The sequence below is a fragment of the Rattus norvegicus genome, chromosome 7 (genome assembly GCF_021556685.1).
Source record: "Rattus norvegicus strain SHRSP/BbbUtx chromosome 7, alternate assembly SHRSP_T2T, whole genome shotgun sequence".
Taxonomy (NCBI): domain Eukaryota; kingdom Metazoa; phylum Chordata; class Mammalia; order Rodentia; family Muridae; genus Rattus; species Rattus norvegicus.
The window spans coordinates 109,182,152-109,201,874 of NC_141540.1; the positions used below are offsets into that span (position 1 = coordinate 109,182,152).

At 39.7% G+C, this 19,723-nt stretch overlaps 1 long non-coding RNA gene across 1 annotated transcript in view; it reads right to left on the reverse strand.

The window, feature by feature from the left end:
• Positions 1–11,455: 11,455 nt before the first annotated feature.
• Positions 11,456–19,723, reverse strand: part of LOC148004832 (uncharacterized) — a 227,407-nt gene continuing 219,139 nt past the window's right edge. The window contains exon 3 of the long non-coding RNA XR_015625657.1: positions 11,456–12,774. This is a non-coding gene — a long non-coding RNA (uncharacterized LOC148004832). The remainder of the gene's footprint in view (positions 12,775–19,723) is intronic.

The window sequence follows — 19,723 nt, forward strand, 5'->3', positions numbered from 1 at the left end:
CTCTACTCAATGATAACTGGGTCAAGGAAGAAATAACGAAAGAAATTAAAGACTTTTTTAGAATTTAATGAAAACAGCACAACAGAAACAGAAGGAACACTGCACAATTCCTTCTATGAAGCCATAATTACATTTATATCTAAACCACACAAAGACCCAACAAAGAAAGAGAACTTCAGACCAATTTCCCTTATGAATATCAATGCAAAAATACTCAATAAAATTCATGCAAACTGAATTCAAGAACACCTCAAAATGAGCATCCATCATGATAGGTAGGCTTCATCCCAGGGATGCATGAATGGTTCAATATACAGAAATCCATCAACATAATCCACTATATAAACCACATGATTATCTCTTAGATGCTGAGAAAGCATTTGAAAAAATTCAGCACCCCCTCATATTAAAAGTCTTGGAAAGACCAGGAATTCAAGGTCCATACCTAAACATAGTAAAAACAATATAAAGCAAAATAGTAGCCAAATTTAAACTAAATGGAGAGAAACTTGAAGCAATCCTTCTAAAACCAGGGACTAGACAAGGCTGCCCACTCTCCCTACCTATTCAATATAGTACTCAAAGTTCTAGCCAGAGCAATCAGACAACAAAAGGAGATCAAAGTGACATAAATTGGAAAGGAAGAAATCAAAATACCACTATTTGCAGATGATATGATAGTATACTTACTTATATGACCCCAAAAGTTCCCCTAGAGAACTATTAACCCTAACAAACAATTTTAGCAAAGTGGCTGGTTATAAAATTAACTCAAACAAATCCTTCTACTCAAAGGATAAACAGACTGAGAAAGTAATTAGGGAAGTGACACTTTAACAAGTCACAAAACATGCAAAATAATTTGGTGTGACTCTAACAAAGCAAGTGAAAGATCTGTATGACAAGAACTTCAAATCTCTGAAGAAAGACATCAAAGAAGATCTAGGAAGATGGAGAGATCTCCCATGCTCATGGATGACAGGATTAATATTGTAAAAATTTCCATTTTGCCAAAAGCAGTTTACAGATTCAATACAATCCCCATCAAAATTACCATTCAATTTTTCATACAGTTAGAAAGAGCAATTTGCAAATTAATTTGGAATAACAAAAAACCCAGGATAGGAAAAACTATCCTCAATGATTAAAGAATTTCTGGGGGAATCAACATCCCTGACCTCCAGCTACATTACACAGCAAGAGTGATAAGAAACTGTATGCTATTGGTTCAGAGACAGGGAGGTAGATCAATAGAACTGAAGACCCAAAAATGAACCCACACACCTATGGTCACTTGATCTTTGACAAAGGAACTATAACTATCCAGTGGGGGAAAAATATAGCATTTTCAACAAATGGTGCAGGTTCAACTGGAGGTCAGCATGTAGAAGAATGCAAATCAATCCACTCTTATCACCCTGTAAAATGCTCAAGTCCAAATGGATCCAGACCTCTACATTAAACCAGATACACTCAAACTAATAGAATAAAAAGACGGAAGAGTTTAGAACACATGGGCACTGGGAAAATTTCCTGAACAGAACAGCAATGGCTAATGCTCTAAGATCAAGAATCGATAAATGGGACTTTATAAAATTGCAAAACTTCTATAAGGCAAAGGACACTATCATTAGGACAAAATGGGCAACCAACAGATTGGGAAAGTTCTTTACCAATCCTACATCTGATAGAGGGCTAATATCCAATATATACAACTCAAGAAGTTAGATTCCAGAGAGTCAAATAACCCTATTAAAATTGAGGTATAAGGGGTTGCACAAGACCATGGGTTCGGTCCCCAGAAAAAAAATTGAGATATAGAGGTAAACAAAGAATTCTCAGTTGAGGAATATTGAGTGGCTGGTAAGTAACTAAAGAAATGTTCAACATCCTTAGCCATCAGGGAAATGCAAATCTAAACAACCCTGAGATTCCACCTCACACCAGTCAGAATGGCTAAAATCAAAAATTCAGGTGACAACAGATGCAGGCAAGGATGTGGACCATTGTTGTTGCAAACTGGTACAATTACTCTGGAAATCACTCTGGGGGTTCCTCAGAAAACTGGACATTGCATTCCCTGAGACCCAGCTATACTTCTCCTGGGCATATACACAAAAGATGCTCCAACATACAACAAAGATACATGTTCTACTATGTTCATAGCAGCCTTATTTATAATAGCCAGAAGCTGGAAAGAACCCAGATGCCCTTCAAGAGAAGAATGGATACAGAAATGTGGTACATCTACACAATGGAGTACTACTCAGCTATCAAAACAATGAATCCATGAAATTCATAGGCAAATGGATGGAACTAGAAAATGTCATCCTGAATGAGATAAACCAATCTCAAAACACACACACACACACACACACACACACACACACACACACACACACACACACGGTATGCACTCACTGATAAGTGAATATTAGCCCAAAAGCTTGAATTACCTAAGATACAATCCACAGACCACATGAAGCTCAGGAAGAAGGAAAACCAAAGTGTGGATGCTTCAGTCCTCCTTAAAAGGGGGAACAACAATATTTATAGGAGGAGATCTGGAGACAAAGTGTGGAGCAGAGACTGAAGGAATGGCCATTCAGGACCAGCCCCACCTGAGGATTGAGTCCATATATATACAGCCAGAAATCACAGACAATATTGCTGATGCCAAGAAGTGAATGCTGACAGGAGCCTTATATAGCTGTCTCCTGAGAGCTATATGACAATTACAGGGGCAGATGTTAGCAGCCAACCATTGAACTGAGAACTGGGTCTCTATTGGAGGATTTAGAGAAAGGATTGAAGGAGTTGAAGGTGTTTGCAACCACATAAGAACAACAATACCAACAAACCAGAGCTCCCAGGGACTAAACCACCATTCAAAGAGTACACATGGACAGACTCATGGCTCCAGTTTTATATGTAGCAAAGGATGACCTTGTTGGGCACCAAAGGCAGGGGAAGTCCTTGGTCCTGCCAAGGCTGGACCCTTCAGTGTATGGGAATGTCATGGTGGGAAGGCGGGAAATGGTGGGTGGTTAGGTGTGGGAAAGGGAATAACATTTGAAATGTAAATAAAAAATATCCATTTTTTTAATAAAAAGTAGGTACTGATATGGAAAAAAGGTAATTAACTTCACAAATCTGTCTGCTGGCCTCCACACCTGTGCTCTGACACAGAGGCAGAAGCCACATACAAACATCATAAACATATACACTGATATATATCCACATGCCCACACACAATATTGATGTATAAATTTAACAAAACATATATAGTGCCTCAAAGAGTGAATCTAAGTTAATGAGAAGTTTATAGCTGCCTTTCTCATGGTTACATATGTTCAAAAGTACACAACTCTCAAAACATGGTGTCACGTCTATCCCTGTTTTGAATTAACAATGTGTTCTGCTGGAGTCAACTTATAGAAGGTCGGATGTATTAAATGCTTCACTGTGTGTATCTCAAAGCAACAGAATAGTATGCCATCATTATCATCATCACTATCATCACTATCATCATCACTATCATCACTATCATCATCACTATCATCGCTATCATCACCACCATCATCTTCATCATCATCTTCATCATGATCCCCCTCTCAGCTTCAAGCGCTAGTAGGCAAGGAGGAGACTTGGTGGATTCAGAGGAGTAAAACTCAAATTTTAAAAGAGGAATAGTAGAGAAAAAGAGTTTAGAGCCTAGAGAATTAAGACATGCAAGAATGTGAAAGTGGTTTAAAAAGACGTGGAAGAGGAGAAAGGGGCAGAGAGATGTGGAGTGCAACAGTATTAGACACCTAAACTGGGCTGGAAGGCCATGGTTCCTGTGTAACCCAGGCCAGCAAGAAGACACGACAGTGGTTCCAATCCCCCGGAACACACCAGCCAATGGTTCTCAGAAATCTGGGGAAGGGAAAAATCACATGGACTTAGGATCTTAAATCTTAAAGAGAAGGATGGCCCCAGAAAGTAATAGGCCTCTGGAAGGTAGACATCCGGGCTCAATACTGAATTGGTTTCATTCTTAAGTTACAATCATGTAGGAAGTGTGGGAATCACCACACATAAACATTTAAGAATGAAGAAATCAAGTCCAAGATATACTGCATGATTTGACTTGTGTACTAGTTCACCAACCGGTGTGTATATTTGATAAGGTAGAGTAATGAAGTTCATTTTGTTTATTATTTATGTTACATTAGCATCGCCCTAAGAATAGCTCCATTTTCAAGTGTCAGAAAACCTAATCCGACTGAATAAACCCTTAATGCCAGCATTGTTTCCTGTCTCCTCTGCAGCTGAGGAACCAAGGGTACGACAGGGACTAATTATACAGACTGCCTCTTATTTCTTTTTCTCTCCCAACTCCACCTGTTCTCATGCAATGTTCCAGCTTTCAGAAATAATGGAAGATCTTCATTTTAGAGCTTCCCTTTCACTTTTAAATGCCCTGTTAAGGCAAACTTACCAATGCTGGCATTCTAGTTAGAGAACTTGGTAGGGTTCTGAACATCCTTGCCTCACATCACGGAAGATGCTCCAGGTTTTTCATACATAAATCCAACTTCTTCTTATAGTCCCTTATGACTGGCTTGTGGGGCATTGTGCATCCCTCCTCTCTTTGAGAGAGGAAGCAATTGACAAGCCTTTTATTTCTCAGAAGTGCCTTCAAAGCTGTCCTTCAAAGGTTCTCCTTTTTCTGCCAGCCTGGGTTGCCCGACAAGATGAAGCTTACTGTTTGAAAGCACCTATCATCCATGGTTATCAGGACCAATTTTCTTTGCCTCTCTGTCTTTTGGTTTCTTTGTTGATAAATAAAACAGACATGGTGATAATAGTCTCTGCCTCGGGGAGTATTGTATAGAATGGGTGAGTAAATAAAGATGTGAAATACTCCAACAGCGGTTTCTCATACGTAATTATAAATGTTCACTATTTTTCATTATTGCCCACAGCTGTAGGTCCTTAGCCAGCACCAAAAAGCAGCAGGAAACAATGCAGTTAATAGCATGTATCACCCAGATGTCTCCTAGTTCAATCATTGCATCTTCTAATGAGTAAACACTGACAGAGAAATCAGTACCAGGAGCCAAACCCGAGCCTCCCCCATGTGTTTGCTCCTCAGCGTCCGCAACACTCATTACCTGAATTATATATTTCGAAAGAAGATTGCATTTAGTTTAGCATGTGATTACAGGGTGTCTAATCCTGCTTTCTGTAATGGCATGCTGAATATGAGTTTTCTTGTTTCCTAAAAACTAAGACTCAGAGTGGAGAACAAGAAAGCCCTAATTATCCCCATATTCTAAAGAGTACTGGAAACAATTAGGCCTGGCCTCTCCAAGGGCTTACTAGGAGGTATATGTAACTGACCTTTAATAGCCTTGGACATCCCAGTTTCTTTCTCATGTTATAAAAAGGGAAGATGAACAAAGAAAAAGAAAAGAGTAAATCTCCTTTTATTTGAGACAAATATAAACCTAAGTGTGTTTAATATATTACATGGGATAGACTTATGCTAAAAAGTGTTATTTAAATGAATTCCCCCCTGCCTAGTTTCTGTGTATTTTTCTTTGCTAACTGTGGAATCCCTATTTCTGATACAGAGGCTTTTTTTAAAAAATAGTGGACTCTGTCCCTTCTGATTTAGCTAACTGAAGCCGAGTGTCACATACCCAATACACCTCACATATCCCTCAGAGGTTGACATTTCAGGTTCGTGGCAAAAAGATCAACAATACTAATACAGAAAATGACTAGGATTGTTTCCCCACTGCTAATGTATGGTCAGTGACAAAATGGAGCCTCTGCTTCCTCCCCCCCCCCCCCCCAGAGAGGATCAAGCAGGGTGAGGAGGAAACTGTAAGTGCTTGAATCATTTCAAGACGAGGCAAATTCTGATCTCCTACCTTGAATTCACACACACCTACATTCTCCACATGACTGTGATGAAGGAATGAGAGTGTGAATCACAAGCCACAGTCTTGCTTTGTTCAGCTCACTCAATGCAGAAGTTTAACCTTTCAGATTGAAATTGTAATATGGAACCATTTCAAATACCCCAAAAAGAGCACAAATTCTTCCTCCAGGAAGAATGGACTATGTGGACTTCATTCGAGTCTTTTCTGAATGTAACCAAACTCTCTGGATATGTCGGGGAGGGGGAGAGGAGAGGGATGATTCTGAAAGATGGAGGGAAAAGCAGACAAGCCATGACACCGGAATGCAACAACCGCACCATGATGTGTTTCCTATTTCTGTTTGTTTGGTAACTAGTCGCTTTCATTTTTCTTTCTTACATATTATATTTCAAATAGTATGCAGTAAAAATCACCCAAGAAAATGATCCAATGATCCAAATAATCAAATGATCCAAAAAAAAAATCCCACTAACAAAGATTAAGTGGGGAACAAAATTCATACTTGTCAGGCAACAATGAGGCATACCTAAACCCCTTTTTTTGTTTTTTTTTTAATTTTTTATATGGGTGTTCCCCTCCTCATCCTCCCCCCATTACCGCCCTCCCCCAACAATCACGTTCACTGGGGGTTCAGTCTTAGCAGGACCCAGGGCTTCCCCTTCCACTGGTGCTCTTACTAGGATATTCATTGCTACCTATGAGGTCAGAGTCCAGGGTCAGTCCATGTATAGTCTTTGGGTAGTGGCTTAGTCCCTGGAAGCTCTGGTTGCTTGGCATTGTTGTACATATGGGGTCTCGAGCCCCTTCAAGCTCTTCCAGTCCTTTCTCTGATTCCTTCAACGGGGGTCCTGTTCTCAGTTCAGTTTAAACCCCTTTGTTAAACCATAGTCAGAAATGGCTTAGTGGAGAGCCAGTGTTCACCACAGTTCAGCAACAAAGAGGCTCTGTTCTTTTTTTCTCTGCTCACTTCTGATTTTCAGGGACAATATAAGAAAGCTGGCCTTCTACTACCGCCATGTAAAGGCAAGACAACCCCCGTACACCCTACTGTGGTAGTATCAGGGAAGATCCTGAGAACGACATTGTTCATGACTAAGCTCTGTACTCGCAGAGTCAGGCAAAGACAAACAGAAACAGAAATAAAGCTGGACCCAGAATTCCATCATTTGCCCTGCAGGAGCAAAGAGCTTTCCTCATCAGGGCCAGCAGAAAGAATGGAAACAGGTGACCTCATGAGGAAGGAGGTTGGGAAGACCCTCTAGAATGTACCAGAGACCTGGGAAGCGAGAATCGCTCAGGACTCAAAGGGATGGGGGACCCTAGATGAAAGGCCCTACAGTGGGGAGAGTAAACTTATTGAATCCACCTCCAGCAGAAAGACAGGTCATCAAGTGAGGGATGGGGCTGCTATCCCACAGCCAAAGCTCTGACCCACATTTCTTCCTGTCTGAAAGAAATGCAAGGATGGAAAGGGAGAGAGCCTGAGGAAAAGAAGGTCCAGTGACAGGCCCAAAGTGGGTTCTAGCTCAAGGAGAGGCCCCAAGTCCTGACACCATTACTGAAGCCATGGGGCATTCACAAAAAGGGACCTACCATGACTGCTCTCCAAAATACCTAACAAGCAGTTGAGTCAAATTAAGGTATGTGCACCCAACCAATGAACAGAATCTGCTGGCCCCTCTGGTTGAATTAGGGAAAAGCTAGGGGAAACTAAGGAGGAGAGCAACCCTGTAAGAGGGCCAGCAGTCTCAATTAACCTGGACCCCTGAGATCTTTCAGACACTGGATCAGCCACCAGGTAGCATATACCAGCTGAGATGAGGCCTCCAACACATATACAGCAGAGGACTCCCAGGTCTGGGTTCAGTCTTCTTCCTCTACCCCATACCAGATCATGTTCCCCTCTCCCTCCACTCCTATTCCTCCACTCTCTCTTCATCCTCCCCCATTATGGTTGCTTTCTTCTCTCTCCCAAGTGGAACTGAGGCATCCTCAGTTGGACCCTTCAGCTTGTTGATATTTTTGAGTTCTGTGGACTATATCTTGGGTAGTCTGTACTTTTGGGGGGGAAGCTAATATCCACTTATTAGGAGAATATGCCATGCATGTCCTTTTGGGTCTGAGTTACATATTATGCATCTTTATCTTCCGTTTTTAACAAATTGAGAAATAGGCATCAACTGCATTAACTATGAGGAATTTGGACACCTTGGGCATCTAAAATGGCATCCTGGAGGAGAAATGGCAGCTCTTTTCACACTCCAACTGATAAATTCACCAGGCACCCCCTCACCATGGATTCTCTATGCCCAGATCAAGAAATAGACTTGGGATAGTGGATTTTGAACTGAGTAGATGTTTTTCTGCAGAGATAATCACTACAAATATTCTCTGTGAAAGTCATTTTCCACTTTATTTCCTGCATCTTGCTTGGCCAAAAAAACAAATCCCACCAAAGAACCCTCTGTAGTGGCATCTGTGTGCAATCTGCTGCTGACTCCTTTTTAGTGTCAGCAGCCCACTCAGAATTCATGGGCTCCTCCAGAGTCACAGGGGAATTCTGCAATAGCTGGCATCTCAGGCACATTCCTTTCCAGATCAACTGCAAACTCAACCTTTTTTTAAGCAAGCAACTTGCCAAGCTCTTTAATTTTTTTTTCTAGCAGGACCTGAACTTAAGTCCCAGCTCTGAGGATTAGTGAAGTCATAGGCAAGCTTCCTCAACTCACTGAACACCATTTTTTTATATATCAGAAGAACATAAGATTGCCTCAGAGGATGTGCAAATTTCAAAGACAGAGCATTGTAAAACAGCAAACAGCAGTGGGTGCTCAACAAATGTCTTCAAGAAAAGGAACCAAGGCTCTCAATTCCACATAATGAGCCATCTCCAAGTTCAAATAAAGCAATCCTGTGTGTCCACAACTTTGTATATCAGGATTTCCCATAGACCTCAGAGAGTGTTCATTTTTTCTCTGTCACAATGGAGCCTGGGCTGGAGGGACTCAAATATGTAGGTGGCTAAAGAGATTCTGATGGGTCTTGAGTCCACGTTCTCAATTGTCTCCTTCAGCTTGGCTTTTTGATTCTTTTCTTCATTGTTTTTGGAAGGCCTTATCTTTACTATTTGCTTACAGGTCTGGAGCCATGAGTAGGATGAGTGGGATATCTCAGAGAAGCCAGGATATCTGTCTTTCTTCATCCCGGTCTCTGGACTATTTCACAGTATATTCTCCATAGTTGGACTTCTGATATCATGCTTCTTGTTCAGTGGAGTAGATGTTTCCTCAAGGCCTGGCTGTAAGTGGCCAGGCTTCTTTTCATTTGGCCTCAGAATCCCAGAAATCTCCCTTGGCTATTCATGTTACTCAGATCAGCAAAATAGTAGTAAAGAAAGTTGATATCATTCATCTTTCCATACCTTCTTTCCAGTATCAGTATGCCTAACTACCTTTTGGCCTTTGTTCTAAGTTCTTAAGTTAATTGCAAATTTTACATGACATGTTACTCTAAGGTTTTTGCTATGTAATATTATATTTGTTCCATGTTATGTTTGGTTTGATTTGATTCAGTTAAGTCCAGTTTGGATTGAGATAGCTTCTCCCTCTATAGTTCAGACTGACCTGAAACTCATGAAGTTGCCCAGACTCAACAGAAAGGAGAAGGAGAAGGAGAAGGAGAAGGAGAAGGAGAAGGAGGAGGAGGAGGATGAGGAGGAGGGAGGAGGAGGAGGAGGAGGAGGAGGAGGAGGAGGAGAAGGAGAAGGGGAAGGGGAAGGGGAAGGGGAAGGGGAAGGGGAAGGGGAAGGGGAAGGAGAAGGAGAAGAAGAAGAAGAAGAAGAAGAAGAAGAAGAAGAAGAAGAAGAAGAAGAAGAAGAAGAAGAAGAAGAAGAGGAAGAGGAAGAAGAAGAGGAAGAAGAAGAAGAAGAAGAAAGGAAAGAAATCTTGTCTCAGCCATCCAAGTACTAAGATTATAAACATGAACCACTGTACATAATTCTGGCCCTTTCTTTACCATTGGCATAAAAGGCATAATCATAAAGCTCAATTTGTAGGGATAATCTTTTGTGTACCATGTGAAAACATCACCTGTCAATAAGAAATAGATGGCCTATTAACAAAAGGCAAAAAGTAGAAAGTGGGAATTCTAGTAGAGATAGGATCCTGGAAAGGAATCAGGGACGGGAAGATTTACCGGGCTTGGAGGAAGCTGGACATATGAAACTGAGGAGAGGTAACCAGCCATGTAGCAGACATAGAGTAGTATAAAGAGGTTAATTGAATTACAAGCTAATGAGGTAGTCAGGGAACAAGCCTAGCTTAAAGGCTAAAGCCACAATTAATAAATAATAAGTCTCCAAGTCATTATTTGGTATCTGTGGTGCAGGTAGGAAAGCACATCAACTGGCAGTAAAAAGAAGTACAGCAGAAACACTGATTCAGCAAAGACAGTTTGCTCCCCAGGAAAGCTAAGACCCTAGATAAGTGTAAAAGCGACAAAGAGGTTATGTCTCCCAACACAGACCCAAACAGCCAACTACCATCAGAGCTGGGATAAGGGCACCAATAGCCTAATCCCCACATGTTCCTAATCTCCACCATCTGTGCCTCTTCCTTCACTCCTGAACCCTTGAATACCACAGTAAAACCTGGCATCCTTCATGAACAGGTCTCTTCAGGAAACACTTGCCTAGATTTATTATGTTCCTTCCAACCTCATTTTATTTTTCCAGTCATTAATTAGTTAAATGATAATTACTGAGTCCCAACTGTAACAAAAACTCAGTTTTAGGCACTGAGGTGACAATCAATGATATATGAAATCTTTGCCCTTGTGAAATGCTAATTCTAATGAAATGATACCAGGCAGCATAATAATGAGATTCTTGGGGAAATAATGGAAGGTCACTCAAGATTAATTATAATGTAGGTATACCAATCCAAAAATCTGAGAAAAGTTTTTTTTAAATATATGAGAACTGAAAGACTGGGGGATGCATCAGCACTAAAAACTCTTGATACCCAAGCATGAGGACTGGAATTCTGACCTCCAGAACCCACGGTTGTTGCCTCTAATCACTTGGCGATAGAGGTTCCCCACAGCAAACTAGAGAACCTACACTGGCTGAAATCATAACCTCTGAGTTCAGCTAAAAGCAAACAACCAACCAGCCAAGCAAGTAAACAAAACAAGGTTAGCTATTCCACTAACATTAAATAAATAATCCAATTCTTCACCTACGGGTTTAGTCAACAATTATCTTAGCATTACTATGCATCAGACATGGATTTAGATGCTGCCATAAAACAACACAGAAAAGACTGCTTACCATTTGGGGTTTAGCTTATATTGGACCCCAAATCTCTGAATGCGTTCAAATAGATTTCTACAGGTTTTAGTTCATTCTTCAGAACTGTATGTGAATTTACAGAATGACATCATAACAGTGGAAATCTTTTAATTGACATGTTTACTCTCTGATAAAGGAAATTGATCCTTAATGTTCTTTTTTCCTTGTTGACCACTCAAATATTTTTCTGCATGTGACCCAGACCCATGTTTTTCATTTCGTTTTATTTTGAGATGTTGGTGATTGATTCAGAACCCCAGGCATGCCATGCAAGTATCTTACTATGGAGCTAGCCCCAAACCATTAGAATCAACAAATCTGAAACCAATAGGAAATAGCACGCTATCTGATAACATTAAATAAATCGTTTTTTCAAAGGAGGGTGTGTGTGTGTGTGTGTGTGTGTGTGTGTGTGTGTGTGTGTATGCGTGTGAGCATGCATGTGTATCTGGGTGTTTGTCGGCATGAGAGAGAGAGAGAGAGAGAGAGAGAGAGAGAGAGAGAGAGAGATTGAATCTACTCAAGACTCAAGACTACACAGGTCTTTGTAGTTTATGCGTCCACAGTCCTATTACTCTGCAACAACTTTAAGCTTTATTTATACAGACATCTCAAATTAGGTCTGTGATTCCTCCACTTATCTTCTACATTCCAGGAGTGAATGTCATTTTCTCTTACATTCAGGCAGCTAACTGGACATTTTGTATGCCTGAAAAATATCGATTTTTCTATATTAGTTCATTCTTAATTAAAATGTATCAGTTTGTATTGTTTTCCATAGATTTTCTTGTGCTTGCCGTGTAATCATGAAAACCACAAATAATGATAACTTACAAAAATCACCTGTAAAACAGCCCAAATGTTCTAACATCCTTACTCTCAGCTATCCAATCCAGTTTCTTTATTACAACTGCAGTGAATATAATAAACCACAAATGTAATCTTGTATCACATGCTCTGTCCTCCATTCTAAATGCTTCCATTTCTCTTAAGATAAAAATCAAGATCTTTAGAAAGATGAACAGCAATCATCCCTTATCTATGTCTGTAAGTCCATTCCATCCCAAATATTCTGTTTCTTTTCTCAAACTTTTTGACGGAGTTGTCTTCCAACACAAGGACCTTACATGTATCTTTATCACTGTCTCAAGAATTTTGATGCCTGTTCTTTATCTGGTTATTAAACCTTCTCTTCTTGTTGTTTCAATTACCAGTTCTTCAGTTCCTACTTCCTGTGTCCTCGAAATTCCACTGCAAGTATCTAATCTATCCTCAGAGGTGTATCGCATGCGTGTCCATTTTAGCCCCATGACAGGAAATCCGTATTTACTTTTTCCAGTTATCTTCCAGACTTTCCATGGTGGCTATCTGACGTATGGGATCCCAGCAGGTCTTTGTATGCCTATGCTTGCCCTCCATATGAACATTCTGAATGTTTAGAAGGAAGAATGTACGTCTTGCTTTAAATCCGTCACTGCTTACTACAATCTAAGAGAAAAAGATTAGTTGATATAAACATCAGTTTTCATTAATTCACGAAATTAGCTCTTTTACTCAGACATTGCCTAAACAAGTAAAGTCTTGTATATGTAAGAAATAAAATAGAAGTGGGTGAGGAAAGTAGAAAATGCTCAGTGTCGGATGTTTGCAGAATCCCAGGGAGGAACCACAGGTAGCTTGTGTAACAGAGTTCCCATGTTGATGATCAATATATGGCTTTTCATTCAACTTATCATCACCACTCAGACTCCATCCTGGCCTTCATTTGACTTCAGCATTTGGACCTAAGTTTCTATCCCTAACACCTGCACAAAAAGCTGTACGAGGCCACACATGCCTTAAACCTCAGGCACAGGTGGCTCCCAAGAGCTTACTAGACAGCTAGCCTGTCTGAAACAGCAAACTTCCAGTTTAATAAGGACCCGCACCTGAATCAGTAAGGTAAAGACAATAGACAAACTCATTGAGCAGCCTTCCTTGGTCTCCAAATGGACAAACATGGGGAAATGACATGTATCACACATAAAATTCTCGGCTTGGCAAGGGAAAATAACTGTGAGTCATTCAGGGCATTTTGGCTCAAACTATCACCAACTACTCTTCCCTCCTGGTCTCTGCATATAAACTTATCTATATACCTCTCCTTATAGAATACCAGTAACCATAATAACCACTTGACAATGATGGAGGATGATCTTATTCTTCAAATATGTTGGGGTAGGAAACAATGACTGAGTACCTTTGAGTTGTATTATAGTTATGGAAATGTGAAAGATTCTCCAGGCACAGTTGAAATGACACTAACTAGGATTCTATCATCTCTTATATTTTTGGTTGTGGGCCTAGCCTTTAACGGCTGAGCCATCTCTCCAGCCCTATCTCTTAAGACCTGTTTTCTAGTATTCATCGCTCATAGACTGTAAGACAAATTTGTTCCTCTGTGAACTCAGACTTGATCATGGCAGAAAAATCTAGAAATGGGAAAAACAGAAGTGAGATAGTAAAAGTAAAATAGTTGGTATTTGGAGATAGTGGACATGAGCACATTTGTTTTAACCGAACTGGGGGTATACATCACTGAAAATTTTTCTCAGCATAAATGTATCTTATTCTCAACCTTCCTCACTTGACCATTAAATTTGTATGTTCCAGTATGTAGAGATAGCAGTATTTTGCAGCAATTTCCTACAAGGTTAAAAACCTTCCATCCTAGAGAGAAACTCAATGAAATACAGAATGTTAACAGGGAAGATAAAACCACATGATATTCTACGATGGAGACAAACCATTCCCTCCAGCAAGGAACTTCACTAAGCTCAGGAAGTTCAATGGCCTCTGGAAATCCCTGAAACCGAACAGAGCATACTTAAGAGCACATCTCCAAAGCATGCATGAGCTGTAGATACTGCCGGGAGACAGTCTCAGACAAGTTGAGGTACCTGAAAAGAGATACACTACAATCTGCAGACCTTCCTACAAGTCATGAAGTGAACGAAAAGCTTCCAGCTTTTGTGAGCTATCAACCATGCTGGGGTGAGCTTTTGGTGATATGACTCTCCTGGAGTTGTACTTTCTTCTATAAATAATACCTCACCCACATGTCTATAAATAATGTCATTAAAATTCTCTAGTTCGTTGAATTAGAATCCGATGGTGTTTTTACTCAGTTTTGTTGGAGGTGTCTTTCCACATCTCCTCAGGAATACTGTTATATAATACACAGGGACTGCTAGTTTTATATCCTATGGTCTCAAACCCCTCTAAAATTAATATTGAAGTGCAATACCCACTGTGGTAATATTAAGAGGTTGAGTCCTATAGGAAAAAATTAAGTCAGAGGGACTCTACCTCATGAATGTATTAGGGCCTTCGGTCCTCTTTTTTTCTGATCATTCATTTTGTGAGGGCATTAAATTAATTCCCTGTTTGTTCTTCTGTCTCTTAATCCAATCAACAACACCTAGTGTCATCTATTGGTAACAGACCTCCACCAGACACCTCACTTGCCAGTACCTCGATCATGTATAACGCAATCCCCAGTGATATGAGAAACAGACTCTGAGCAGCACTGGTAAAACTGAGACAATAAATATATTTACACTAATCAACCATAGAAAAAGTATACCCTGATTGTTTTCTAGTACTTCTCCATAAGGTAAGCACAATACAGGTGTTCCTAAAAAGTGATAATTATTGAGAGTTTATCACATGTCATTTCTTGCATGAATTGTTACAAAGCCATTATTATATCATATATACATAACAACATTGTAAAAGTTTGCTTATTACCTCTGCACAATGGACAGAAAACTGAGGTTCACAGTCAAAAAAACTTTTTCCTACTGTACAGAGAGTATACAGAATAGCCATGATCCTATCCTAATTCTTAATTTTAGTTTGGTAGATTAGAATATAATACCTTGGTTCAAATCAGACAACATATGGTCAGAGGGTGTCACATAGACAGAAATAATAATAGAACCATCAACAGGAGAAATTAAGCAGAATACCATTGCACACCCAAGCTAGGCTTCCTGAACAGAATGCAGCTGGAGTATTATTTGTATATATTAACAAAGTCCAGATTATAATGATTTCTGTTTATAGGTGAGTCCCAAATTGAGAAGAGGCCAAAGTCCTTCAAATTAAACCTACTAGGAATAAAGGCATTATAACCCTACTGAACTAGGACATCTTCTAAAGCAAAGAGATGAAGGAAAAACCAAATGCACCTTAGTCCCCTCTCTGGATGTTTCTCTTAATACACTGTTAATACACTAGATGTTTCTGTTAATACACTGTTAATATACTGTTAATACACTGGATGTTTCTCTTAATACACTGTTAATACACTGTTAATACACTAGATGTTTCTGTTAATACACTGTTAATATACTGTTAATACACTGGATGTTTCTGTTAATACACTTGAGATTTGGCTTTGCTATAATCTACCTCCAACCAGACTGGGTCTATGTACTAAAATAATTTGAGCAATAACTTTATTATATGACTCCAAAAACCTATATTCATGTTGAAAATATACTTCTAAATATTTCCCACCTCCAGTTGTGTTTAGGTGAATTATGTAATAAAACTCATTAGAAATTTTGTGGTAAAATTTAAGAACAACAGAGAGATAGTTTGACAACTTAAAATACATTGTGTATAAATTTCCTAAAGGTGAATTTTTAAAACAGCCCCAATTTAATGTTTTCAGAAAGCAATTGAACTCCAAAGATAAAGTCCGAAGAATGTGTTGACCAATGAGCATTGGTGAGGGGTTCAAGTCTTGCCAGTAAAATGGGGGTAAAAGTGATATGCCCCAAACCCCATCTAAATCAGGCTTGCAAAATCCAGGACATGATTTTCCATTTTCTTCTGCTTTCTACCGATTCCCTCTGCCTCCTCAATATTAGCGCCAGGGATGTCACTAAAAACCATGAATCCATGGTTCCCAGGTCGCCATCATTCTCTTATCCCAAATGACAGCACAGAAATGGAATTTCATATGAAAGACATGGGGTATTAGCAATTAGTACAATCAAAAGAAATTAAAAAGGATCCACAAGTAAAATTTAACCTTCCAGTTCTTGCTTAATCACTGGGGTACCTTCATGGATCTCATCTGCACTTGCCTCGCATTTAATTACTTAGAACCACAGCAAACAATCTCCTTTGAGCTTCGTTTGTTTAAGAGTCTAAACTGATGGAACACATGTGATTCACTGTTCTGGTCCTAAGCACGTGAAATTTAATATACAACTGGATCAACCCTTCAAAGGGGCCTTTCTCCAACTGAATAATAAACGTCACCGAAGGAAAAGCTGAAAGAAAAACAGAGGAGAGGAAATTTAATAGAGTGGAATATCTCGCCTAAATCTAACCCGTCTAAGGTATTGTTTTACCTGAATACAACCTTATTCATGAACCATGAACCAAACACAAATGGCCAACCATGTCAAGCATTCATGGGCTAGGAAACCAAACATCACAGGGATTGACCTCCAGAAAAAGGGATGTTAACTCATAATAATCTTCATTCACTTATGAAGAACAGAGAGTCATCAATGCCTAGTTGTCCTTGTGCTAGAGGATTGTATTTGGGAGACTTTTGCCTATTTTGTAAATTTATAATATAAATTTACAAACTATATTATAAATGAAAATGTAATGTAAAATTATAAATTACAATGCTGATATCTCTAGTCACTAAATATTACATTGGTCCCTTTCCTTTTTAAGTGTGCACCCCTACTGTAGAAACTAGAGTAGCAAGATACTGTTGCAGCATCCCCTCCACATATCCCGGAAGTATCCCTCCACTCTGCAGCCATCTCTGTGTTCTGCTTCGTGACTGAAATGACTTAGAAATGTGACATCAACTTCCAGGGGTGTTTTCCCTCTGGTCTTCATTTTTCCTTAACTCAAAGTATTGTCAATGTCCCGAGGCCCATGGCCTCAGGGAAACAGAGAGGACAAGTGTTCCTACCATGTACCTGTGATAGAATCTGTGTTTTTTTATGTCTTTTTCTCGGAAAGATGAGCTATATTAAAAAGTGAACAAGGATGAAAACTACTGTTAGTTTTCAGTGAAACACAATAAAAATCAGTGAATCATATTTTTTGAGATTTAAGGTGAAGAAAAAGTACGATGCTATAATAATACATGGACGTAGAGAGCATTTCTAAGGCTGTACTAGTCCTGATTTTACTTAGAGCTCTTATTTCTACAGGCAGCAGTAGAAGGAAGGCCTGTCAGTGACAGATGAGTCTACTGTGGACTCCAGCATTGGCATCACTTCTGGGAGGGCACACACCCCAGTAACAACAGCTTGGAAGCAGCACAGTGTTCTCACTCTCACTGGAATCTTTGCCAGCTCGCAGGAAGTACTAAGTATCACCAGCAGATGCTTCTGTGACTTGGAGATGTGTAAGGTGGATTCGTTAACTCTTATCAGCTAACAAGTGACTTTGACAAATTCCCTTGTTTTACTTTTTTCTCTCTCTCCTTTGGGGAGAGGTTTGAGTTTCTATGGCATAGACTTGTTTATATCCCAATTAAAACAGGAAGCAATTATCATCAATTATCATGTAAGACTAGCTTCTATCTTGTAATTACCATGTTAATTGACATTAAGTTTAGATAGGAATTATTGCTGCTTCCTTTCAACTAAAAACTAAAGAATCACATGTCAGGATAAAAAAAAAAGGACTGTATTCTGTATTCCCTTCTAAGAAAGTCTGTCTAGACTATTGATGATGACAAAATGTACTTGCAGACAGGACCTGGCATGGCTGTCTTCTGCAAGGCTCTGCCAGCACCTGACTAAAACAGATGCAAATACAGCCAACCACTGGACTGAGCCCAGGGACCCCAATGGAAGAGTTAGGGGAAGGATTGAAGAAGCTGAAGGGGATTACAACCCTATAAGAACAACAACAATATTAACTAAGAGGATCCCTCAGAATTCTCAGGGACTATACCACCAATCAAAGAGTATATATAGGTGGGTCCATGGCTCCTGCTACTTACGTAGCAGAGGATTTCCTTATCTGGCTTTAGTGGGAGGGAATGTGCTTGGTCTTGTAGAGGTTTAATGCCCCAGGAAAAGGGGGATGTTAGAGGGATGAGGTGAGAGTAGGTGGGTGGGTAGGGAAGTACCCTCTTAGAGGCAAAGAGGAGGGAGTTGGGGTGGGGGTTTGTGGAGGAGTGACTAGGAAGGGGGATAACACTTGAAATGAAAATAAATAAAGTAATTAATAAAAATGGAAAAAGATGAAATGGATATGTAAATCAAAGCCTGAATATAATAAAGCAATTAATGCATCCAATAAGAAATGTATACATTGAGATGGTGCTTAAAGAGGCTGAACAATAAGGAAAATGAATTTAAACATATTCTGAATGCATAAAATGTACTTTCAATATCTGGTCAAGGGAAGTCAATATTAAAGAGTCAGATGCATGAAACAAAAGAATAATATAGAGCATACATTAATGTTGAGTAGAACTAAAATAAAACCATTTCATTGAAATAAAAAAAGAAAAGAAAGTCTTTCTAGGGAGCACTTTGCCTGGATGCTTGTATATTTCTCATTGCTGAAGTCACTCATCTACTCAAAAGTGGATGGTGGTGGTGTGACACACATCTCCAAGACAGCCACACCTGTAAGCCACACCTTCTGGTTTTCACACCCTGGGGTAGACTCCTTTACATCCAGCAGGACAAATTCACATAACCAAGAAGTTATAATGAAAATGATGGTATGTGACTTCTAAAAAAAGGTATTGCAGCTCCCTCCTTGTTCAGAGGACAAGCTAGCAGGAACATTGTTGAGAAGACAGTAAGGCAGGCAAATGAGGGTTCCTGTTAGAGTCTATACCAACTTGTAGCTATTGCATAGTCTCTGTAGAAATGGATCCTCTAGCCTCAGTCAAGTCTTAAAGGACTGTAGCTGCAAGCTACACTGTAATTCCACTTTCAAAACGTTCATGAAGCCAGGAGTCTCCTTCTAAGTCATTTTCCAACGTGATGTCTCATAGAAACGATAAGATACACATTCTGTTGCTTTAAGCCACAAAATGTGTAGGTGATCCGAAAAGTAGCTACAGATAATGGATACAGATGATGATGATTATCACTGATGGCAGAGATGTGATGCTAGCTCACAGCCCCTAGGCAGAGAAAAGATACAATCAGAAGACTTGCCGTGTAAAATGCAACATCCTTAATTAAAAATAAAAGCAAGCTCCTTGGAGCTAAAATGGCATTGCTTTTTTAAAGTCTGTTTATGGCTCCTTTTCTTTGTGAGAAATGCAGAGAGAATGCCTAGATATTTTGACCCTGGGGCCTAAAACACAAACAAAGAAGCAAGCCCCTAAGTTATTTGTTCATTAAGAACGTAGGCCCCTTACAGATTCGGACCAGATGTC